This window comes from Gossypium arboreum, chromosome 6, assembly GCF_025698485.1.
Source record: "Gossypium arboreum isolate Shixiya-1 chromosome 6, ASM2569848v2, whole genome shotgun sequence".
NCBI classification, from domain to species: Eukaryota; Viridiplantae; Streptophyta; class Magnoliopsida; order Malvales; family Malvaceae; genus Gossypium; species Gossypium arboreum.
The window spans coordinates 127,483,021-127,509,463 of record NC_069075.1 but is presented as its reverse complement, the minus strand read 5'-3'; positions in this window follow the sequence as shown (position 1 = coordinate 127,509,463).

Here is a 26,443-nt window from a genome sequence, read left to right as displayed (position 1 = left end):
AAAGTGGTACTCATTTTAGTAGTTGATACTTGTTATATATATACTTATTTTGGTTAATTCTTAATGCAATATATTTGAATTTATATTATATTAGCATCACTGAGTATTCAATACTCAGCGTACGATTTTGTTTATTTCTGTCAGATTACAGTTTCTTAATTAAGGAATATTTGAGTGTATCAGATAGGATTTTGTAAATATCTTATTGATTACTATCCCTAACTTTAAGGCTGTTTTTAGGGACAACATCCCTAGAATTAGTCTATTTCCTAGTATAGAGTTTCCTAAGTTAGGCTCACTATGTGTATAAATAATTATGTAATTTCTTGTGAATAAAAATAATGGAAATAGCTTGTTTTTTTACATGGTATCAGAGACATTTTTTAGCTCAAATTTTGGCATTTTTTTCTTTGTTTGGCAACTTTTTCTCATTCTCGATCAACCCTCAAGCCTATAGAATTTATTCAAAAGAAACATGGTTGAAACTGTCAAAACCAACAACACTGGAGAAGGGGATTCTCAAGAATCATCTGTTGAGTTCAATAAAGAAGAAATTGAGAAGTTGAAGAACCTGCTGGGATCATTAGAAAAATCTCCTTCAGCAGGTACTTGTGGTTTGGTTTTTTCAAGTATATCCTCTTCTCAAGATTCTAAAATCTTGGATATACCCACAAAAAGTTCTTGGGTCATTGACTTAGGAGCTACAGACCACATGACCCATTCCTCACAAAAATTTGTTTCATAAATACCTTGCCCTAGTAATAGAAAGATAACATTGGCCAATGGTTCTGTGATCAAAGTGGCTGGTCAGGGTGAAATTGTTATAAATAAAAATCATACTCTTAGAAATGTCCTCCATGTTCCAAAACTATTTACTAATCTTCTATCCATCAAGAAAATTACCAAAGACTCTAACTATAGTGTGGTTTTCTATCACAATCGATGTCCTTTTTACGAACAGAATACGAGGAGGATGATTATACATGCTAAGGAAGTAAATGGCCTATACTATCTTGAAGAATCTAGTGGAGAAGTTAGTGCTCTGAATTCCTCACCATTATCTTTCATATCCTAATCTATTAAAACCAATAAAGACCAAATTTGGCTCCATCACCTCTGCCTTGGTCATCCATCGTTTAGAGTCCTTAAATTTATGTTTCCTTCATTGTTCAAAGGATTAACTGTTGAAAAATTCCATTGTGATGTCTGTGAACTTGCAAAACATAAACATACCTCTTTTCCAGTAAGCAATAAAAGAACATCCGCTCCTTTTACTCTTATTCATAGTGATGTTTAGGGACCATCCACTATTTCAAATATTTCTGGGGCTCGGTGGTTTGTATCCTTTATAAATGATTATACCCATGTGTCTTGGATATTTCTTTTAAAATAGAAATATGATGTAAGGTCTGTCTTTCCAACCTTTTATAACATGATCAAAACACAATTTGGAGCTAAAATAAAAAGGTTTAGGTCAGATAATGCCAAGGATTATTTCAATAAATTTCTTTCACCATATTTCCAAGAAAGAGGCATTATATATGAGTCATCTTGTGTTAGCACACCCCAACAAAATGGTGTTGCCAAAAGAAAGAATGGTCACATTTTAGCTATTACAAGAGTCCTCTTGTTCCAAAAAAATGTCCCTAAACAATACTGGGGGGGCTGTTTTAACAGCTACTCATATGATAAATAGATTGCCTACAAAAGTCCTCGAATCTCAAAGTGCTATGTAAGTTCTAGCAAAATTCTTTCCTGATTTCAATCCTTCAAGTAACCTTACTCCTAAAATATTTGGCTGTGTTGCCTTTGTACATATACATTCTCAAAATTGAGGAAAATTTGATCCATGAGCTGTCAAGTGTGTCTTTCTCGGTTATTCTTCCACTAAAAAGGGGTACAAATCCTATCATCTAGCCACAAAAAAATTTCATGTATCAGCCGATGTTACTTTTGCAGAACAAGAGAATTTCTTTACTCGTCCTTATCTTCAGGGGGAGATCTTATTCACAGAAGATAAGGATAGAGAGTTCTTTCTTCTTGACATTCCAGCTCCTGTCCAGCAACAAAACACTCACATTCCAGCTCCTGTCCAACAACCAAACACTCCCACTCAGTCCTTGCCTGCTAACCAACCTGCCTGACTTGAAACTATGGACCCTGTGCAACCTGAAAAAGAGCCTAATACACCCAAATCACAAAGAAGGATTCAAGACACTACTCGTCCTTTACTGGTTTACTCAAGGAAGAAAGTACCGGTACAAGTTCAATCATCTTCTTCTCCTATACAACCTACTACTATACAGCCTGTGGTAATTGCTGAACCTACTTTGAATACAAATACTGAAACTACTGAAAATTTAGATGATTTTCCCATTGTTATTAGAAAAGGGACTAGAGCCTGTACAAAACATCCCTTGTACTTATTCATGTCTTACAAAAATTTGTCCTACAACCACAAAGCCTTTCTTACTAGCCTAAATTCTATCTCCATTCCCAAAACTGTATCCGAGGCATTAGAAAATGAGAATTGGAAAAATGTCATGGTTGAAATGAAAGCTCTTGAAAAAAATAAGACATGCGACTTGGTGAAATTATTGAGAGGAAAGAAACCAGCGAAATGTCGCTGGGTGTACACAGTGAAATATAAGTCAAATGGTTCTTTGGAGAGGTACAAAGCAAGATTGGTTGCTAAAGGGTACACTCAAATGTATGGAATAGACTACCTTAAGACATTTGCCCTTGTTGCAAAGATGTGAGATTGTTGTTGTCACTAGCGGCAAACCGAGGCTAGAAATTACAGCAATTTGACATCAAAAATTCCTTTTTTACATGGTGATCTTGAGGAGGAAGTCTATATGGATGTTCCACTAGGATTCAGTCCAAATACAGGATAGGTAGTTTGCAGACTAAAAAAGGCTTTGTATGGGTTGAAACAGTCCCCGAAGGCTTGGTTTGGAAGATTTACCAAAGGAATGCTCAAGTTAGGGTATAAATAGAGTCAAGGAGATCACACTCTATTTGTAAAACACTCATCTTCAGAGGCAGTTACTGTTTTACTAGTCTATGTAGATGACATTATAGTGACTAGTGATGATCTAGAAGGAATGGAGAATTTAAAGAAATGCCTAGTAAAATAATTTGAAGTCAAAGATCTTGGTAAGTTAAAATACTTCCTTGGTATTGAAGTGGCACACTCTCGGGAAGGAATCTTCATATGTCAGCAAAAATACATAGTTGATTTGTTGACAGAGATGGCCAAGTTGGGATATAAACCAGCAGAGACACCCACAGAGGTGAACCACAGACTTGGAGATGCACTAGAAGATGAAGCAGTTGATAAAAGTTCATATCAAACACTTATGGGTAAGCTCATTTACTTGTCTCATACGAGACCAGATATTGCTTATGCAGTCGGTATTGTAAGTCAGTTTATGCATAACCCCAAAGAATCACATCTTAGAGCTGTGTATCAGATTCTACAGTACTTAAAGGGCATGCCAGGCAAATGAATCCTATTTAAACAAGGGGACAACTTAACCCCTGAAGCCTATATTGATGCATATTATGCAGGGTCTATGGTTGATAAAAGATCAACCTCAGGCTATTGCACTTTCCTAGGAGGCAACCTTATGACTTGAAGGAGTAAAAAACATAATGTAATGGCTAGATCTAGTGCAGAAGCTGAATTTAGGGCAATGACACTTGGAATTTGTGAGTTATTATAGCTAAACTTTATTTTGGAAGATTTGAAGATCAAGTGGGAAGGTCTAATAAAGTTGTATTGTGATAAGTCTGCTATCAATATTTCACATAATCCAGTTCAACATGATCGTACGAAGCATGTTAAGGTTGATAGACATTTTATAAAGGAAAAACTGGACAGTGGCTTAATTTGCACTCCATTTGTATCCACTGATGGTCAACTAGCAGACATACTTACCAAAGGATTGTCTGGGAAGTTATTTCAGAAACTAGTAAGCAAGTTGATAATGGATTATAGCCACTTCCCAGCTTGGGGGGGGGGTGTCAGATTATAGTTTCCTAATTAAGGAATATTTGAATGTATTGGATAGGATTCTATAAATATTTTATTGATTACTATCCCTAACTTTAAGGCTATTTTTAGGGACAACATCCTTAGAATTAGTCTATTTCCTAGTATAGAGTTTCCTAAGTTAGGCTCACTATGTGTATAAATATTTATGTAATTTCTTGTGAATAAACATAATGGAATAGCCTGTTTTAACAATTTCCATGTGTAGGTCTTAAATGAAGATTTTCGTAGTTGAAAGTGTCAAGGCATTCAATCTCAAAAACTCAGCTCATGAATCATTTTGCTACCTCTTTTGTATGTATACATGTGATAGTGTTAATATGGAATGTACCTAGATAGTTTTGGTCATGTGGTTTAAGTGTACACTTTGGCATATTTGGTATTTCAATTTTAAGGTTTTATAAGATGAGTTTTAATCTTTAAAGGGTAGATAGCAATGCTAGTTTATATAATTTTAATTATGTGAATTATTTGGTTAAATTATGTTGCATTAATGGTTATGGTTTAGTAAATTTTATTTGTGTTTGTATCTGATAAATTGATGATCTTATAGTGAGGTAATATTTAGCTTTGTTTACGGTACATTTTGATAGGTTTTGGTACTTAAAAATGTACATTTAGGGAGAATTTACCATTGAGTGTTGTAATAGGTTGAACATGTCTTGAAACCATAAGAAAAAAATTACCCTTTTTTTTATCTATATGCTTAATATCTCAAAACTTTGGCAAGCTAATCTTGAGAAAATCCTATTTAAGTCTCAAGGCATGTGACCTTTGTCTCGAGATAAGTAAATTTTGAAGCTAAATTAGTTTTTATCCTGTTCAAGGTCTTGAAACAAGAACCCCTTGTCTCAAGACATCCAAACATCAAAGTTAAAATAGAAGAATAGTGGAGGTTAGAGACACAATTCCCAATGTCTCGAAACAATCTAACTTCAAAGTAAAATACCTAAAATAAATTGAAGTCTATCTTGAGACAAGAAGCCCTCTGTCTTCAGACATATCATTGAAAATTGATAATAAAGTTTAGATACAATTTCTAATTCTTAAAATGACTTAGTATTATCTCATAACTTAATGAGTTAAATTATTTCTCTAAAAAAATGTAAGGTTATGATTGAACTGAATGCTTGTTTTTTTATATGATTGATAATCATGCTTAAAATGATATGATAATAGTAATGGGTTAGCTTGAATTGCTTCGTCAACATAATATGGCATCACACATTCGGATTCGGTGACTAGACTAGGTGTAGGGTGTTGCAACTTACTAAGCTTCTGTGAAGTGTAACACATTGTTTTCAAATGCTTATTGTGCAAAAAGTAATCATGTGTGAGGAGTTTGAACGAGGCAATCCAAATCGCATCTCATCAAAGCAAGGTTTGTGAAATAAGTATTTGAATTATGGACATTAGAGTGACATGTATTTAAGTGTTCAATTGGTATGAAAGTGCTTTGGTTCATAGAAGAGTTGAGTGTAAAAGGAAATGTTTTGAGGACATTGTGGTCATAAGTTAGTAAATGAATATGTGATATTTTGCATGATATTTTGGGGCATTTTAAGGTTTGAAAATGATTGAAAATGTTTGGGATCAATGGAGTATGTTTAGGTAAGTTCTTGGATATTTTTTGATCTACCATGATTTATCATGCTTATTTGATGTATTTTTACACTTATTTTAGTAATAATTTATGTTTTTAGAGTTTAAGTAAGTTCTTGGGTATTTTTTGATCTACCATGATTTATCATACTTATTTGATGTCCTTTTACACTAAATAAAATCGAGTCATTTTAGTAATAATTTATGTTTTTATAGTTTAATTAGTACAAGTATGATTTTTAGTAGTTTTTATAGTAATTTATATTTAATAAATATTATGTGGTTATGTAAGATGGATTGGGAGTTGAAAATGCAATTGTTGTGACAAAACTGTAGTTGATGTCGCGATAATAGACCATCAAAGTTACAACACCAAAGACAGACGTGATAAAGAGCCAAAACAGATTCCATATTGCGACTAGGAAACACCCGACGTCACGATGATTTCCTGCGCGTTTCGGCTTCGATTTTAAGTGCAATTTAGGGTCATTTCCCTACATTAAACCCTAAATATTGTATTAAATGGAAGGGAATTTTAGTTTTTGGCTTCCTCACCATATTACAAACATTCTATTGAGAATTAAAGAGGAGACGTTCAGATTTTTCAATAGGGTAGTTAGTCAATAGATTAGTTTTAGGTTAGATTTTATTTTAGAATAATTTTGTGTTTGTTTCTTTTTCTTTATGTTGATTTAGTCTTTGTATTGAATTTCTATTTTCTAATCAAATTTTTCATTCGGAGACAACGCAAGATTCATGATCAACTAGATTCCATCAATAAGAATTTTCTCCACTTAATCTCGTTTTCTTATTTTCTTTTGTCATTTCTTTTATCAAATGTTTTTATGTTGATGAGAATAAGTTTATGTGCTTGCATGAATATCTTGTATGAATTAATTTATTAATTAATTGATTATTTGCTTGGGTTTATTCTGATTCAAAATGGATGTTATTTGATTTCGCCAAATTATTAGAATACTAGAATTGATGCCTTTGGTGAAATATTTAGTAAAATGAGATTGAAAGGGTATTTTTTTGTGTATCAAATTGGTAAATGTGCCTCTAAGTGAGACCCAAAGGGTAACTTAGTGGCAATCCTTGAAGAGGATGATATCAAAAAGATATTTCTAAGGGTAGTAACAATTCAATCGGGTTAGGATTTTAGCTTAACTAGTAATTAAGTAATTAATCTATGCATTGTTTAATTAGGAAATAAGAATTCATTTAGTAGTTAGTAAATTAGAATTAGTTTTACTTCAAGTTGATTTTAAATTCGCACTAATAATTCATAACTTGATTAGATTAGTACTTGTTTTCGAATAATTAATTTAGTAACAAAGTTTCTCAATTTTGGCAATCCCTTGGGTACGACCCTTGGAATACTTTCATATTTCATTGTAAATTCAAGAATATATTACAATTTGACTTGTATACTTGCAGTATACCACAATTCCATATATGTTATTTGGATTGTTTATATAGCTTTGGTGCATGCACACTGAAATACGATCATGTTTAATGCTTGATTTTGGCTCCCCTGCACTCAAGTACCGATACTTGATCGAGTTATATCAATAAAACATCGACAAAATGAAAAAATGAACAATATTAAGTAGAGGTATCAGTAACTTAGGGAGTTGTACCAATACAACTACCCTATTTTACCCTAATTTGGTTGTTTTATCATCAAAAATGGCCCAAACGACCTCTGATTGAATATGAATCATAGAGTAAGCTTAGAAATGATTAAAGAAGTCTTAAAAGGCCTTAAATAAGATTAAAAGATAAGTGGAACTAGGATGACATGTTTGGCATTTGAGTGAAGTGTTTGGCTTGAAAGGTAACAATTTTTGCTCGAATTTAAGTTTGGACTCGAGTAAGGGGTGTTATAATCAAATTGTTATGGAGTAGCAAAATAAAAAGGGATAAGACCTTAGAGCCCATTGTTGGCCCATAATGCACTGAACATAATTTAACTCATTTTCAATTTCATCATATGAACATCATATTGGACAAATTGTCTAACATAGTGATTGTAGTGGATGAAAATGTGAATCCCAATGTCATTGTCATGAGTGATTTTGAAGCCACTAGAGAGAGGAGGCTAGAGGGATTACTTTCCAGTGTCCTAGTTCCATTAATATTGCCTAATTTATCCTCATACAAGTGGATGAAAGCCAAGAAGAAATTCAAACGGAGAAATACCAAGGCCAAAGTTAGTGGACTATAAAATGTGTTAGTACATGAAGTGATGGTTGTTATTGCATTGTCTCTTGAAGTTGAGATGAAGTAGTTGGATCCTAATTGGCATGGGGTGAAGTCTTAAAGTCCTAGAAATCATTATCTTTTCAATCAATATTGATGATGAAGCTAGAAATTTTTATTTGATATTGCTAGGGGTGTGGTAACCTTAGAATCTATAGAATTATAAATGAATATGTTCACGAGTTCTTTTCTAATATTGTTGCTTTATTAGAAACTATTGGAAAATAATTATTGAGTGATTAATGATAATTGTATCTCTTAATTTAATATTGTATTTTTCTATATAGTTGTATCTTTTGAAAAAATGTATCTCTTGGTTTAACATTGAATTTTTTATTCATTGTCTCTATTTATTCATGTCTATTAATTTTCAAAAAATCTCTTCATTCATTTCCTCTCCTCTATATAAAGTCAAGTTAGGAGATCTCAAAAACATATCATTAAAACAATCAATATAAAAAATTCCTTCTAAATTTCATTTCACCCGATAATAGAGAAAGGCAAGATTGTGTTTGATTAATCACTGTTATTGTGCAACTACTGTGATCGTTTGTTGTTGTATCTTAGAAGACAGACGTCCAACGTTACTCAAAGCATCAAGGAGTAGACAAATCTGTCTTAAGGAAACTGCTTATGCAGGCCTCGAAAAAATTCTTCTTTTAATTTTTAACTTTGTTTGATTACAGGTATTCTGTTGTGTTACTGCTATTGCATTGTATTGCATTATCATTGTTACTGACATATTAATACTACATATGATATTAGTTTTTCTTACATTCTTAAGACAAATTAATTGTTATAGTTTTAATTTATGTCTTATAGATTACCATCATAACTTATTTAAGATTGGTTTATACTTCTGTTTCAGATTTTAATTTATTTATAGATTCTGGTTCTTTATTCTGATTACAGAAATGTCTCATACGTCAAAAAACTCATCCAATTCAAAGGCTGAAGCGATTGTCGCTACTCAAGTTCAGGCTGCAAGCCAAACGTTACCTTTGACTATGAGTCAAAATGAAAAGCTTACGAAATTCACTGGAGAGAATTTTAAAACATGGCAACAGAAAATGTTGTTCTTTTTAACCATGTTGAATATGACAAAATTTCTAAAGGATGATCCTCCTATTTTTAGAAAGGATGAGGAAAATGTTATTACCACCTTCAACATTGCTGAAGTATGGAACAACTCTGATTTCCCATGTCATAACTACATTTTGAACAGTTTATCTGATGAACTTTACGAAGTATATAGTATCAAGAAAATGACTAAGGAATTATGGGACTCACTAGACCATAAATACAAAACTGAAGATGCTGGTACTAAGAAATTCTTAGTTGCCAAGTTCTTAAACTTTGTAACGGTTAATTCTAAAGCTATTGTAAATTAGGTGTAAGAATTCTAACTGATCATTCATGGTATTCTCGTAGAAGGGATGGAGATAAGTGAATCCTTTCAGGTGGCAACCATTATTGAAAAACTTCCCCTTGCTTGGAATGACTTTAAGAACTATCTTAAGCATAAGAGAAAGGAAATGATGGTGGAAGATCTAATTGTCAGACTTCAAATTGAAGAAGACAATCAAGGTGCGGCTAAAAGGCTAAAAAAAACAACCAATCCTAACTTTGCCAAGGCAAACATAATGGAAGTTAAGAAGGACTCAAAGAAAAGAAAACATTCTTTTACTAGGTCTAAACTAGGACCAAAAGGCGATGTTTTTAAGAAGCTAAAATTCTAAGGAAAATGCTTTAATTGTAATAAGATGGGACACAAGTTATCCTATTGTATGCTTCCAAAGAGGGTCAGAACAAACGAGGCTAATGCTATGGAAAATATTTCTAAAAAAGTATCTGGTCTTGACCACTGCACTATGATTTTTGAAGTCAACTTGGCTGATTCAATCCAAGAGAATGGTGGCTTAATACTGGTGCCACACGTTATATTTGCTGTAACAATGACTCATTTATTGAGTTGGTTTCTTGTGAGAAAGGGGAGAAACTCTATATGGGAAACGATGCAACTTCCAAGATTAAAGGGAAAGGCACTGTGATTTTGAAGTTGACTTCTGTCAAAGAGTTGAAACTTTAAAATGTGTTGTATGTGTCTGACATATGCAAGAATCATGTCTTTGAGACCCTCATAAGTATGCATGGTTTTAGGATGGTATTTGAACCCCAGAAGTTAGTTTTGTCAAAAGGTGGAACATTTGTAGGAAGGGGATATGTATTAAATGATATATGGAAACTAAATGCTATCCTTGTAAAAGCTAATAATATGAATAAGAATAATGCTTCTTCTTCTGTTTATATGCTCGAGTCATTTGATTTATGGCATGGTCAGCTCAGACATGTTAATTCTAATACTTTGCATAGATTAATTAACTTAAAGCATATCCATTCATTTCACATTAATTATAATAATAAATGTGAAACGTGTGTTAAGGCAAAACTAGCAAGGTCTTCATTTAAATCTGTTGAAAGAAATACTGAATCACTTGACTTAATACATAGTGATATTTGTGACTTAAAGTTTATTCAAACTAGAGGATGGAATAAATATTTTATTACCTTCATTGATGATAGCACAAAATATTGCTATGTATATTTGCTTAAAAGCAAAGATGAAGCTATAGAGAAATTTGTTCTCTATAAGCAAAAAGATGAAACCCAACTTAATAAAAGAATTAAGAGGGTGAGAAGTGACTGTGGTGGTGAATATGTTGAACCATTTGGTAAATTTTGTGCATAACATGGTATTATTCATGAAGTGACACCACCATACTCTCCTCAATCCAATAGAGTAGCAGAGCATAAAAATCAAACCCTAAAAGAAATGATGAACGCAATGCTAGGAAGTTTTGGGTTGTCACAAAACATGTGGGGGGAAGCTGTTTTATCAGCGAATTACCTTTTAAATAAGGTGCCCCATAAGAAAAAGAAAAAAACACCATATGAGTTATGGAAGGGCAAGAAACCTTCCTACAACTACTTGAACGTGTAAGGGTGCCTTGCAAAGATAATGCTTCATTTGTCGAAGCAAAGGAAAATAAGTCACTATTTTCATTGGTTATACACATCACAGTAATGTATATCGGTTTCTTGTACATGAATTAAAGAATCTTGAAATTCATAAGAATACGATATTAGAATCTAAAAATGCCTCATTCTTTGAAAATATATTCCCTTGTAAGACTAGGGAAGATAGGTCAAGTTCAACAAAATAAACTTCAGAAACTATTGATAGTCAAGACTTTCAACAAGAAATTGAAGTCAAGACAGAACCAAGAAGAAGTAAAACAGCGAGGGTGGAAAGGTCCTTTGGATCCGACTTTCTAACCTATATGCTAGAAACTGAACCTCAAACTTATAATGAAGTTATATGCTCATCTGAAAGCATTTTTTGGAAAGATGCTAGTAAGAGTGAAATTGATTCCATCATGAAAAATCATACGTGGGAATTAGTGGATCTACTTTATGGAATTAAACCGCTAAATTCTAAATGGATTTTCAAACGAAAAATGAAAGCAGATGGAACAATTGATAAGTACAAGGCCAGATTGGTTACAAAATGTTATAGACAAAAGGAAGGCATTGATTACTTTGATACATTTTCTCCTGTATCTAGAATAACCTCTATAAGGATGATACTTACTATTGTCATTTTGCAGAATCTAGAAGTTTATCAAATGGATGTTAAGACAGCTTTTCTAAATAGAGATCTTGATGAGAAGATTTACATGGAACAACCTGAGGGTCATGTAGCTGTAGGGAAAGAAAGAAAATTATATAGATTGGTAAAATATTTGTATGGACTTAAGTAAGCACCAAAGCAGTGGCATGAAAAGTTTGATAGTGTTTTAAAACCACTGTTGATGGATATGCAATTCTATGTTTATATGTTGATGACATACTTATTGTTGGAAGTAACAATGAAATGGTAAAACGTACCAAAAACTTGTTAAATTCAAGATTTGATATGAAAGATATGGGATTTGCTGACATGATATTGGGCATCCAAATCAAAAAGTTATTTGAAGGTCTCGTATTGACTTAATCACACTACATAGACAAGATTCTTGAGAAATTTGGCAATGATGATTTTGGTGTAGCTAGAACTCCGATAGATATAAATCAACATCTGTCTAAAAACAAAGGTGAAATTATTGACCAAGTGGAATATGCAATAGTCATAGGTAGTCTAATGTACCTTATGAGTTGCATTAGACTTGATATTACTTTCACTGTAAGTAGTTTAAGCAGATTCACAAGCAATCTAGGGGAGAACCATTGGAAAGCGATTGTGTGATATCCCGAATTAGGGCCTAATCGGAATAGTAGTTTCGGGACCATAAATCCGAGATAGAGATAATTATTTTATGATTATTTTGAGGTCTATGATATGATTGCATGATTGTGTGAAAATTTCATGAAGAAATTCTATGCATAAAGTGCTTAATTTGAAGTTAGGGACTAAATTGAAAAAGTTACAAAATTTGCATTCTAGAAGTTTCTAGTATGAAATTGCTTTAAAATATTAATTAGGAGGTCTTAAATAGAAATTTTACCAATTTCTAAGTTTATGGACAAAAATTGGACATGGATGGAATTTTTGAAAGTTTAATAAGGAAGGGCATTTTGGTCATTTTAATATTACATGAAATAAAATGGGAAAAATAACACAAAAATGATCATCTTCTCCATAAGTTGCTGCTGAATTTTGCTCTCCACCATAGCTAGGGTTTCAACACTTCTAAGCCTTGATTGTAAGTGATTTCTATGCCCGTTTTTAATGTTCTTTACATTTTTGAAATCCTCGTAGCTCGGTTTACCTATTTCTACCAATATTTTGAGCTAGGGTTTATATTTAAAATTTTACCCATGGATGATATGTATTAATTTTGATGTTTTATGGTAGAATATGAAGTTTGAGATTGTGTTAAACAACTTTTGGTAAGTGATTTTTCGTAAAAACGAGTAAAATGACAAAATCGGTAAAAATACTTAATATTCATAAGTACATGTTAGAGTGTGAATTTGATGTTGCTATAGAAGGGAAAAATGATCAGCATGTCATAAAACATAAGAAAATAGGATGAGGTTTAATTTACGAGCCTTAGGGCAAAAGTGTAATATGTGAAAGTTTAGGGGCAAAATGGTAATTTTTCCAAAGTTCGTACTAGGGGCTGTTTTGATGAATGTGTGTATTAAATAAATTAATTTGTATTATAGATCGAGAGAAAAGAGATTCGAGTCGAGATCGGGGGAAAAATAAAGTTTACGAGGAATAGGCTCGACTATTCTCATTTTGTATCGAGGTAAGTTCATCTGTAAATAAGGTAACATAATTTTTATTTTAAGTGATTTATTGTTATTTATATGACGTGATACTTATTATCATGAAATATGATGTTTTGTAAATTATTATTTGGTGATATGCAAATTATGTGAATAATTTAATAAGTATGAGATGTTAGCAAATATCGATTTCTATATTCCGAAGAAGGAGATCGAAATGTGTAATTGAAAAGAATCCCGTTGAACCTTAGGAATAGATTCGGATATTTGGGCATCCGAACTCGTTGAGTTGAGTCCGAGTTCACTTATGGATGCGAACGTCTGAACTCGTTGAGTTGAGTCCGAGTTCACTTATGGCTGTGAACGTCCGAACTCGTTGAGTTGAGTCCGAGTTCGTGAGATGTAACTAGGCATCCGAGCTCGTTGAGTTGAGTCTGAGTTCACTTATGGATGCGAACGCCCGAGCTCGTTGAGTTGAGTTTGAGTTCGCTTATGGGCGGGTTACATGGTAGCTTGGCTACATATGTGGCACTTATATGCAAACTTTCCATGTATCCGAGTTGTATTCCGATGTGTTCAATGGGTAAAATTCTAGCGAAATGGAAGAATACTTAAGATGCAAGTGACGTATTGGTAAGCGTTGTGGAATGGGCATTTTGGACAGGTATGTACTTAACCCTCAGGTTGAGACTTGATACGACAACAATAATATGGTAAGATGATGAATGATGAATAGAAATGTGATATATGTTTTGGTGATATTATGCTAATGTTGGTTGGTATAATTGCTTTGTTAAGTTATTTGTTATTTGCATGTGGACTTACTAAGCATCTATGCTTACTCCCTCCTTTTCATTCTTTGTAGTTTTGACAAGTCAATTTGGAGATTGGGACGGTCGGAGACACTCTCACACTATCACTGGACAATCGCGGTATAATGACCTGTAATTTTTGGAAATATGGCATGTATAGCATTCCAATCATTTTGTGTGAATAATCTTATGATATGGCCCATGGATGGAATGGAAATGTTTGAGAATGATTAGCTATTGGAATGGCTAATCAAGTTTATATATGATAACATGTATGCTTTATGTCTTAACTAAACCATGAAAATCCTTGTAAAGGTAAAATTTGCCACAAAACAGAATCAGACAGCAGTAGTGACGTGAATTTGAAAAATCACTAAGAATAGTATAAATGGAATTAAATGATGAATAAGTTATGGAATCGAAGCTTGATGAGTCTATTTTCATATAGAAGAAACGAAATAGGTAAATGAGTTATATTTTATGAGATATTTAAGTTTTTGTGGAACAGGGTCAGAGCGATCTCTCAATCCCCTGTTCTGACTCTAAAAATTCACCAAAAATTGTAAAAAAACAATTAGGAGTTGTATCTTACATGTATGAAATCCTTATTGAGTCTAGTTTTATGAGAAATAAACATTATAGTCATTGAAACTCTGTACAGGGAGATATCTAATTCGTAATACATAGGGATTAGCGTAGCCGAACCCTGAAATAGGGGAGACTTTAACTAAAAAACTGTACTAATTGGCCCGACCAAAAATTCTTGAAAATAATTAGTAAGTAGATATATGAGTCTAGTTTCAGGAAAAATTTACGAAATTATATTTTGAGTTTCGTAACTCGAGATATGGATTTTTTAGCGACTGTGACACAGTTAGCTAGCTTGTCTAGAAATTCTAAAATAAATTGTTTGAACTGTTTAATTAATGAATTAAGTTCGTTAACACCTCGTGCTCGACTCTGGCGACGGTCTCAGGTACGGGGGCATTACACCATTTTTCGGGCCTATATTTTTGCTCAAACCCTGCCACATTTCGGGCTGACCAGGTGGCCCGACTCATGAACAGGTCTAATTTAGGATGCTAGATTACTAGATGTTTGCTTTGTGATTATTATTTATGGCAGCCCACAATGTAGAAAGTGTTAATCAAAGTTTTCATTTTGTGCATTCACTTCGTGATGTTTGAGCCTAGATTCACAGCAAGCTAGAGTTCAAAGATTACAAAGAAGATTGTTTAGTAGAAAATCAGGAAACAACATAGACTATCTCACTCAAAGCACATGTAATAATTCGATTTAGAGTTTATTACTATAAATATCACAAGGCTTGATTTTTAAGAAAAAAATTTAAGCTTCTGTTGTGACGTAGAAAGCTAATGAAGATTATGGCAGTAGCTGACTAGTTTGTAAAATAATGGAGTTACTTCATAAGCATTGAGATGTTGAGTTCTTGTATGTACGTAGAGAAGGAAAGATAGGGGTAGACTTCATGGCCAAAGAAATTGAGACGGGAGAACTTAGATTATATAACTTTACTCAGGCTCCGAGGAGACTGTTGTAGTTTAATAGGTTGGGCATAGGTGTCATTAGAGTAGAGGTGTTTATGGTCATTGGGCTTGGTCAACCCAACCCAACCTTGGGCTTGAATTTATATTTTTTAATCTTGGGTTAATTCAACTTAACATGTTTGGTTGTTTATAAATAATAAAAAAACATAAAAATATTTTATTAATATTAATATTTTAAATTAGATTTAAATATTTTTATTAATTTTAAACAATAAAATAAACCATTAAATGAATCAGTTTCGCGCTTCAACTTGATTTTTTTGTTGGAATTCAATCTCGGCGTAGTCCATCGATAACTTTATACTTTTGTGTGCTGTTGGAGCTCACGGTAGAACTTTCCTAAAAAGCATCCATTAACAAAATTATTTTTCTTTTCACCTAATAAAGAGTATTAATTATCCCTACTCTGTCTTTTCCTCTCAGATTTGTCTCCTCAAGCTTCTGCTTCTATAAAAACTGATTTGGCATTGTCACAGAAATTAAAAGTTATACTTTATTTCAACTACTAAATAAAATAAAAATATTTTTCATATTTAAATGGATTTTGAGTTCATAACAATCAAATTATTATTACAAATTTATTTTAACAATGTTAATTATGATTATGGTGCAATTGAGATATCAATACTCATAAATTATTTAAATTGATTAAAAAATTTTCAAATCATTTTATAATTATCAAATTAAGTTTAAGCCATCAATCAAATCGAACTCAACCACCATAATACTCATTATCTGGGTCGCAGGTCTAATTGTACTTTTATTTTTTATATTATGAAATTACAATTTTTTCTTTTATTAGATGAAGTTAATTTAGTACTACCTAACTTAATTGACCTCGAGTTCAAGCTTAAGTTTAAAATTGATAGATAATTTTAACTCAACTTAAATTTTAAAATTAATATTTAATTAAATTTAAATTAAATATCAAACTAAACTCAAACTCAAACTTACTAATTCGGCTGTACTGAACTACACCTCTAAAATATCACAATTAACTCTATTTTTATTTTTAAAATAAACTCGACATGACGTGAGGAAATTAATTTATTCGGGTGATTTCATTTTGTTACTTCACCAGCAATAAATTGAAGTTGTTGGTGCCAATTGCTTTTCAAAAACGAAAGGTTTATTACCATAATTTATAATAACATAATTATTATTTTGTCTTACCCGAGCCCAAAAATTCAATAAAAGGTGAAGTCGTTGTACAAAATAATAAATAAATAAAAATTATATTTGATTTGATTTGATATTTTCTTTGGCATTTGATTCATTCTACGCTATTTTAGTGACTAATTAATGATATCAAGAAAAAGAATTTATATATTGTATGATTTTTTTGATCGAGTAAGATATACCGTATGATTGAGTGGAAGGATAGTATAAGAATTATTTAATGCCGATCTTTGTGGATGGGTGACTAACATTTAATTTTATTTTCCTTTATTTTTTTATGTCGTTTTTCACATTTATTATATAGCGATTTTGCGTTTAGTGACTTTTGCTTTTGATAAATTTTAAATTATAGTCTTGCACCGACTTTTTGGCAGGCTAATTTTTATATATATGTTGAAAAAAATATTGAGAAAGCAGCTGAAAATTTTGAAATTGATTAATTTTCCTTTTTTTATTTTTTAAAAGGAAGGAATTTTATAGGGCATGGCTTCATTGCAACATAAGTGAAAATGTGTTTTTGTAGAGAAAGATTAAAAACGCATCTTACAGAATGTACTTTCACTAATATGGTAGTGAAAACATGTCTTAAGGACATGTTTTCCTTACTATTTCAACGGTAATTTTTTTAACGACTAAAAGGATTCCAACAGCCAATTCTGACATGCACGTGAAGATCAAGACGAAGTTGATGAGGAGCCACCAACTCAAATAGTGCAATGAAACCCTAGGCGTGCCCGACGTCCACTCGATTGTGGCACACATTCGGAATGTCGATGCTTATGTTATTTTTAATTTTCCCAATTGTATACTTCGTTTTGCATCCCATATGTAAACTTATTTACAATATACAAAACAAAACTATTAAATTGTTTTGCTTTGTACCATATCATATTGTGAGTTTAAAATTTACAATTATTTTTGTTACCTTTTCATTTAAGTTTTTCTCCGTCCATTTGTTAAGTACAATATTTTGAAAAAGCAAAGAATTGCTCAGAAGGTTCGGAAAAAGATTAAAACTTTGGCTTGCGTATTGTAATATATCTTAATTCAATAATTAATATTAACTTACACTTTACAGAAAAAATTAATGAATAAACAAATAAGTTAGATTTTCATTACATGAATTAGTGTTTTAATTAGCTTTTCTCCTCAATTCTCTCGGATTGTGTGGACATGTTGGCTTTGTATGCCTTGGGTTGCTATAGTAACAACATAACCTCGGTATGTCTCCCCGCTTCTAAACAACCATATTGCCTCGTATTCGAGTTGAGTTCAGTCGACCTTTCGGCTTGCGCCTCGAGTTCTTATCTAGTACCAACTCGAATGAAGTGTGCGAGAAAGGTGGTCACATGATTTCATCCAGGACAAATGGGAATTCTTATTTCCAAACATTATACATGCGTTCAAGTTTGTAAACTTCGTCAATGTAGGTCATGCAATCTACACATTCCGAGGCACATGTCACAATTGAATGTGCGCATGGATAACGAAGTGCTTGAGATCTTCAACGATCGTAGGTCATTTGTATCAGGTCTACTCGGTACGCTCCACCGATAACTCCTCAGTCAGTTTAATGGGGTTGCTTAACCTGGAATTTTAGATTTGATTGCGAGTGACACACTAAAGTCATTGATTTCACAATTTCTATATTTTCTCCAATATTTTTCGGCACCGACTCACACCAAATGTGACCGCCCTTTATCTGTCCCGCGTATGTGTTAGCTCGCTTTGGAAATAAGGTTGTTAATCGAAAATATGTTTCCTTGACTACCGAGGTTACTAGCAAATGATGCGTCCCTTCAATACGAAATTAATGCATTCCGCTAGGTTCGTGGTCATGTGCCTATATCATAGTCCTTTATCATACAACTACGTCTACTGTTCCTTTGGTATCCTATTGAGGTACTCTACACCTAGTTGATTTAGAACCCGTAGTATCTCTAACATATCATGGAATCGATATTGGACGAGCACGAGCTCATACCCTACCAATGACAATCAATATTGCATTCAAGAAAAGTGAACCAAATGTATATGTTAAATTGTAATATAGGAAATAAATTCTATGTATAACGTACCCGTGTTAATGACATGTCGGTGCTTCGTATCCTTATGGTATTGGCCCATGTAGTTAGACCCTATATAACGAAAATAATACCTATGATGTACACGATCCCATAGGCTTGAACATCGATCGAATGCAACTTGCATTCTGATGCCCCTGTCGGAAATGATGCATACATCGGGTTGTGGCGCAACATGCTTTCTCAGGTTAATTAAGAAGAAATCCAGTCATCCCCAGGTGTGTTTTCTCTCTAGGGGCAACTTAATTACTTTTTCCTCTGATCCCTTGCAACCCAAGGTTCCCAGGATAAATTTCATACATTGTAACCTAGGATTCCTGGGATAAATTATTTTCCCCTTTTTACCCTGCCTCATCCTTTATATAAATGCACATTCTCATCCCCTGCTCACCCATATCTTAGTATCTTTCAATTTTTTTTTCTTTTTCTTGCATGTTGGAATTTTCATGTTTAAAGATTTATTTTTCTCTCGCTTTGAGTGAGATATAGTTATAGTTTTAAGTTGTGTTTATGTTCACGATGATGCCGTGGAGCTCGGTAACCTACAAATTTCACTTGCCATGTAAGTATGGAGCCATCACTTGAGAAGTCGGGATCGCTTTGCAACTCGAGGTCCAAGTTGACTATGATTATACCATATCATGTTGAATTTTAAATAAGGCTTCAAGTTTACAAAGATTATGCTGTCAAAGGATGGAGCATAACTGATGTCGTAGTTGAAGGTGCTAATGTAGGCACAATAATGAGTTTCTCCTTGTCAGAAGAGCATGCTTCATAAAACCCATATATAAGTTCAATGAAGGAAAACAGAAGGGGCCTTCCAGTATAATCAAGTAACTTGTGTTGTCCATTCCCATCGAAAGTGGTGACCTTGTTAGTATAACTTGTTACACCCCAATTCCGACACATGTTATAATAACGGGGTCACCGTATTTGGTGGTGATGGATACGATGCATTACTTGATTATATTAAAACATCACTGCCTTTTTCTTCCTCGTATTTGTGTATTAGTTTTATAAAGCATCCTTTTCTGATGAGAAGAACTCGTTGTCGTGCCCGCATAACAACTGTCAACTACAGCCCCATTTATGATTCATCCTTTAACAACATAAGCTTCGTAAACTTGAAGTCCTAGTTATAATTCAACTCGATATCCTATAATCACCGCCAACTGGGACATTGAGTTGCAACAATGCGATTCAGCTTCCCTGGTGATGACTCCATATTCACATGTTAGATGAAATTTGTAGGTCACCCAGCTCCATCGCTCCACCGTAAGTTCAAACATTTGTTAAAACTATAACCATGCCTATTTCAAACACAGACAAACATAAATCCACAAGCGTCTAATTTCCAATCTTAAAAAAAAATGAAGCTAAGTGAAAACACATCCTATAGAGTACATTTTCACTGCCACATCAATGAAAATGCTCCTTGTAGGACGCATTTTCACTCACTCTCTCTCCTAAAAACGCGTTCTACGGGGCATGTTTTCACTAATGTGGCAGTGAAAATGTGCCCTATTAGACGTGTTTTTCTATCTGTCTCCAAAAACAGCGTAGATCAGTAAATTATAAAAAAAAACGACATACATTCTCAATTAAGTTTTTTTTTCAGCATATATGTAAAATTTAGCCCTTTTTGGCAACTAAAGGAATTTATTAAAAAAAACAAAAGGTATAATAATTTTTTTGGTCCTTCAATTTTACAAAAGAAGTAATTTTAGTTTCCTATTTAAATTTTTGTTTCTCTCACCTCTTCAACTTGCATTTTTTGTCAAATCACCTCAAAATGGATACAAAATTTAACGTCTATGAACTTTGCTGATTTAGTATCAATGTGGCAGTCCACATGTATGCTCATTACCAATTAATTATTATTTTTAATTAAAAATATTAAAAATATATTTTATACATTTTAATAATATTTTTTAATTTTTTAAAAAATTTAGAAAAATAATAAATTGTCGACATGTCATCTATATGAATACCACATAAGCAAAGCTAACAGACCTTGATTTTTTCATCCATTTTGGAGTGATTTGACAAACAATTTAAGTTTAAAGACTAAAAAGATAAAAAAAATAATTAAATGAAGTACCAAAATAATTTTTTATAAAATTAGAGGCCAAATAAATTATTGTATTAAAATAAAATGTTAAATTAGAAATGGCATACTCACTGAAAGTTCTATCTTGAGCTCCAATTCTATTTAAAATATAGGCTTTGATAATGGCATGGTGGTTGATATCTATAACTTCAATAAAAACTCTATTTCAAAATAAATTTTAATTAATGGGTAGTTTAAATATAAAAATATCTTTAAATTATAATTTTGTAAGATTTTTAAATAAATTAGGGATAATGGCAAGATTTGCTTCTATATTTTAACAAAATTATCAATATGGTACTGTATTTTTAATTCATTCATTTAATATCTATAATTTTTTTTTGTATCACATATTGTTTTTCATTTTAAATAAATATGTAAGACTATTACATGTGGCCCATTGAATGAATGACGTGATATGGGTGTTCAAAGAAAAAGTCAAATGGTTAGGGGACAATGACTCAGGAAAAAATTTCCCTTTTTATATTTCTAGGTTAAAAAAAGAGAAAAAAAATAAAAAAGTAAAACTAATAAATTAATAAATTTTATATCCTTAGAAAGTTAAAACCCAAACCATTAAAACCCAAACCATCCGTTTCTTTTCCTCTCCAAACTTCTTTTTCAATTTTGATGCCGTCACCACCGCCACTTTCCTATCAAATTCTTACACCATTCAAGGTGGATGTTAGCAACCGATGGTAGCCTTCATCCCCTCTTTTAACATTAGTGGCTCAGATCTCCCTAAAGCAAATAAAAAAAAGCCATTGAAAAGATAACCAAAGCTGGCAATCTTTCCTCTTCCGATCTGTTTCATCAGCCATTGCGTTGACCTCCGGTTAAAGATAATGCTTCCTTTAGCCTTCTCTTGGCTTTCACCACTTAGATTTTTGAATGAGTACCTACATCCCATGAAGCCGAAAGAGCCATATATGATTACTTGGACTCTCTTGTCCAACCTTTCTTTTGTTCTTCATTTCTATAAGATTCTTTGCTGATATTTGTTATGGAACGAATAAGAAGCAAAACAACGACCAATTCCTTTTAAATTTTTATTAACTATCATTAATTTTTGTTTAAGTTGTAAACCTGCGTTTTAATGAACTTTAATGAAATAGTTTGTATAGGGCTTATTTGTACAGTTGTATTGAGCCGTTATTCTCTTATTTAGCCACCAATCAGTATTGGAAGGCAATTATGAAATTAGCCAATCAATTTTCTAAATTTGTTTCTTCCTTTTTCTCATGCTCTCTTCTTCTCTCTACTTTCTCTTCCGTATATGTTTTCTTCCTCAACTTTCTAAATCGTATCAAGGGTATCAGAGCTTCAACGATCCTTATGGCCAGCGATGGTGTAACTACGAGGTCACAAAAAGACATGGGAACGATGTTGAAGGAGCTTTCATAGCTTCAAGCAAAGTTGGCGTAGATGGATGCTTGAATTGAATCACGAATTAAAGTATTTCATGAAGAGGTTAAGGGAAAGCTTCAAGCTGAGTCGATGACTCTCTTTGAATAATATATGGGACAATCATCAGTGGTAGCTTCTGGAACCTTTGCAGATAAGGGTAAGGGTATACTAGGGGAACCTCCTTCAGGTAAAAGCTTAATCTTATCCCTTATATAGAACAAGGTCAGGCTCGATTTCTTTCAAAAATTAGTACAATGGAGTCATTAGGGAGGGTACTCAAGTTTGATTGTCCACGATTTGATGGTGGGGATTTTAGAGGGTGGTGGTCTAAATTAGAACAGTTTTTCAAGGTTGAAGATCTGCAGGAACATGCAAAGGTTAGAACAGTGATGCTCTATCTTAAGGGTAAAGCCTTAGTCTGACACCATTTTTTCTGCCAGAGGAATGAGGGTATCAACCAATTTACTTGGGACACTTATGCTCGAGGGCTAAGGGAGAGGTTTGGTTTTGCTATGTTCTTGAACCCTATGACTGAGTTGGTATCTCTTAAACAAACTGGGACTGTTGATGCTTACCACAACTACTTTGTGAGTATACTCAATCAGTTACATTTACTAGAGAGCTATGCCTTAAGTATTTTCATTGAAAACTTAATGACGAAAATAGGTTAATACCTTCGATTGTTTAGACCACAAACTTTGGTGGAAGGGTACTCGATTGCTAGGCAAATGGAAGGGATAGTATCAACTACTCTAAAGAAAGGGTACTGGTTGTGGGTAATGGGGGATATTTTAAGCCTTTATTTCCTAGTCCTAGAATAGTTGGCCCCATGTATGCAAACCCTTCAATAATTGGTCCTACTACAATCTCAAGTTGTCAGAAACCACCAATCAAATCATTATATCAGCCAGAAATAGAAGAAAGGAGAAAAAAAAGGGTTATGCTTCTGATGTGCCTCTAAGTATACACCAGGGCATAAATGCATGAAATTACAACTCTATCAGCTCGTAGTGGAACCTCAACCTAATTCTTTAGAGGATTCAAAAGCTCAAGTAATAGAAGAATTTCTGGATTGTTTTGAACAGTTGGAGAGTGTGGAGCAAGAGCCTAAAGCTATTACCCTAATATTGTCTTTTCATGCATTGCAAAGATCTCAATGGCATAATACAATGAGATTGGTAGCTAAAATAGGTTAGATAGATGTGATTATACTTGTAGATTCTAGAAACACTCATAAATTTGTTGATTAAAAATTAGTAAGGAGGTTAAACTTAACTATGGAGCAGTCTTGCCAATTGAAGATTATGATAGCTAATGGTGGCAACTTAAGAATTAAGGGATTATGTAGGCCAATGAGTTGGGAAGATCAAGGGCATGAGTTTGTCACTGATTTTATGGTTCTATCTGTTAAAGGCTTTAATGTGGTTTTAAGGGTGCAGTGACTCTTATCCTTGTGATATATTATATGGAATTTTGGATCACTTACAATGCGGTTCGATCATAAAAAGAAAATTTTTACTCTACAAGGTATCATTCTAGGGGGATTGCAACTTTTCTCGAGCTATCAACTCTCTAAGTGCCTACATATGGTGGCATTTGGACCCTGCCCTATGGTTTGTAGTTTTGACCAACAAATAGCATTAAAATTGCTACCTGTACTAGTCAAGGAAGACTTACAGTAACTTTTACTTGAATATCAAGATGTTTTTCAACTACTAAAAGGGTTGCCTCCAAACAGATTGTAAGACCACAAGGTTCCTCTTCAAGATGATACCGAAGTGGTGAATGTAAGACTGTACAAATACCATTCCTTTAGAAGACTGAAATTGAAATGCTTGATCCGAAAATGTTACAGGCTGGGGTTATTAAGGACAGTAATATCCTTTTTGCATCTCCCATTGTAATGGTGAAGAAAAAAGATAGGAGCTAGAGGCTATGTGCGGATTACAGGCAACTCAACCAACTTACCATCAAAGACCAGTTCCCTATTCCTGTTATAGAAGAGCTACTGGATGAACTTGGTCAAGCTCTTTTTTTTTTTAAATGGACCTAAGATCTAGATATCACCAAATCAAACTGTGGGATCTAGATATCTTCAAAACAACCTTTTGAACACATGAGGGGCATTTTGAATTCTTGGTTATGCCATTTGGCTTAACCAATTCCCCCTCAAACTTTCAGTCTTTAATGAATTCTATTTTCAAAAGGCTCTTGAGGAAATCAATACTAGTATTCTTTGATGATATCCTTATTTACTCCAATAGCTGGTTTGATCACTTGGTTCATTTGAAAGATGTATTACAACTTTTAAGGGACAACCAATTCTTTTCCAAGCAAAGCAAGTGCACTTTTGGCATCCATTAGATTGAGTACCTAGGACATGTTATTTCTAGTGGTTCAGTCACTATGTACACATCCAAGGTGGATGGAGTCTTATGTTGGCCTACTCCCAAGAGAGTTAGAGAGTTGAAAGGCTTTCTTGGACTGTCAGACTGCTGCAGGCAGTTTATAAGTCACTATGTCATCTTGGCTCGACCCTTGACAGATCTGTTCAAGAAGGATATTCCTTAGAATTGAACCGAAGCTGCTAATTTAGCCTTTGATATGCTTAAACAAGCAATCTATCAAGCACTAGTTCTTTCTCTGCTATATTTTAAAGAAGAATTTTTCATCGGCATAGATGCTTTTGGTTAGGGGTGTGACACCCCTTACTCATATCTGTTGCCGGAATAAGGTTACGGAGCATTACCGGAGCTTACAGAAAAAATAAAATAAATTCATATCATTTACTATTCATATCCGAAATTAATCATATTGTCCCTTAAATGAGCCATCGAGGCCCAAAATATGCATTTAAAATAAGTTGGGACCAAACCGAGAATTCAAAGAATTTTTCTCAAAATCTCAAAAATTTTCCAAGGTATAATGGGCACACGCCCGTATGGCCAGGCCGTGTGTCTCACAAGGTTGAGAGACACGCTTGTGTCTAAGGCCGTGTGTGTAACACCCCTATCCTATAACCGTCGCCGGAATAGGTAAGGGGCATTACCGGACTTGTAACTCATATCAGAACAGTAAAATTTTGAACTTTTTCTTCAAATAAAGATCATTCATTTAAATAAGTACTAAGCACAGCCAGGGATAAAATTCAAACTTCTCTAAGTAAACATTCAAAAGATGCCATTTTCGCATGGCTTATATACATTAACCAAAAATATTCTTCCGCCACTAGTCTATTCTATACATGCAATAAAATAACTCAAAACATAACAGTAACAAGCAGTGGATAGTGATAGTGTGACTAGTTGCTGACGATCCCCGAGCCTGTAGCTTCGAAGTGAGATCTATAAAACAGAGAAAACAAAGTAAACGGAGTAAGCATTACAATGCTTAGTAAGTTTTAAGCAGTGTCAACAGATAACAATCAAATTATAACATAATTGTTTGTATTTATATTTCACTCTTCCTTCGGGCATACCATCCCTTTACCGAATATGCACATCTCATCATATACAATAGGCAGATAAACTTTCACATAAAAGTGAGCTCATGTGACATAGATATACTGCAAAATTTCACATAACCTCTCACACTGATCCGATGTCACATAATCATAGGAATAGTCTCATAGATTGCTCACGTATGCATCACATAACTACCTTATGATTTAGTTCAAATCAAGCTCACATATAAACTTGGAGTACATACCTGTTTAACCTTTCGCATTGAACATATTTATAAGCAATTCTTATTACGAAGTCTTATAGCTTTAACCTCTACTCGGATTATCGGCGAGACCTTTAGCTCAGATGAAATCTCCACACGAAGTTATCGGGTCTTACCCGGACAAAATCTCCACACGTAGTCTTCGGGTCTTACCCGAACAAAATCTCCACACGTAGTCTTCGGGTCTTACCCGGAATATATTTCTAAGTTTCATGTACATTTAATCACATGTTATAACATTCACATCGACTGTCATTGTGACATCCCTAAATTGACCCTAGTCGGAAAGTGGTTTCGGGACCACTAAACCGAGTCATAATAATAATTAACCATCATAA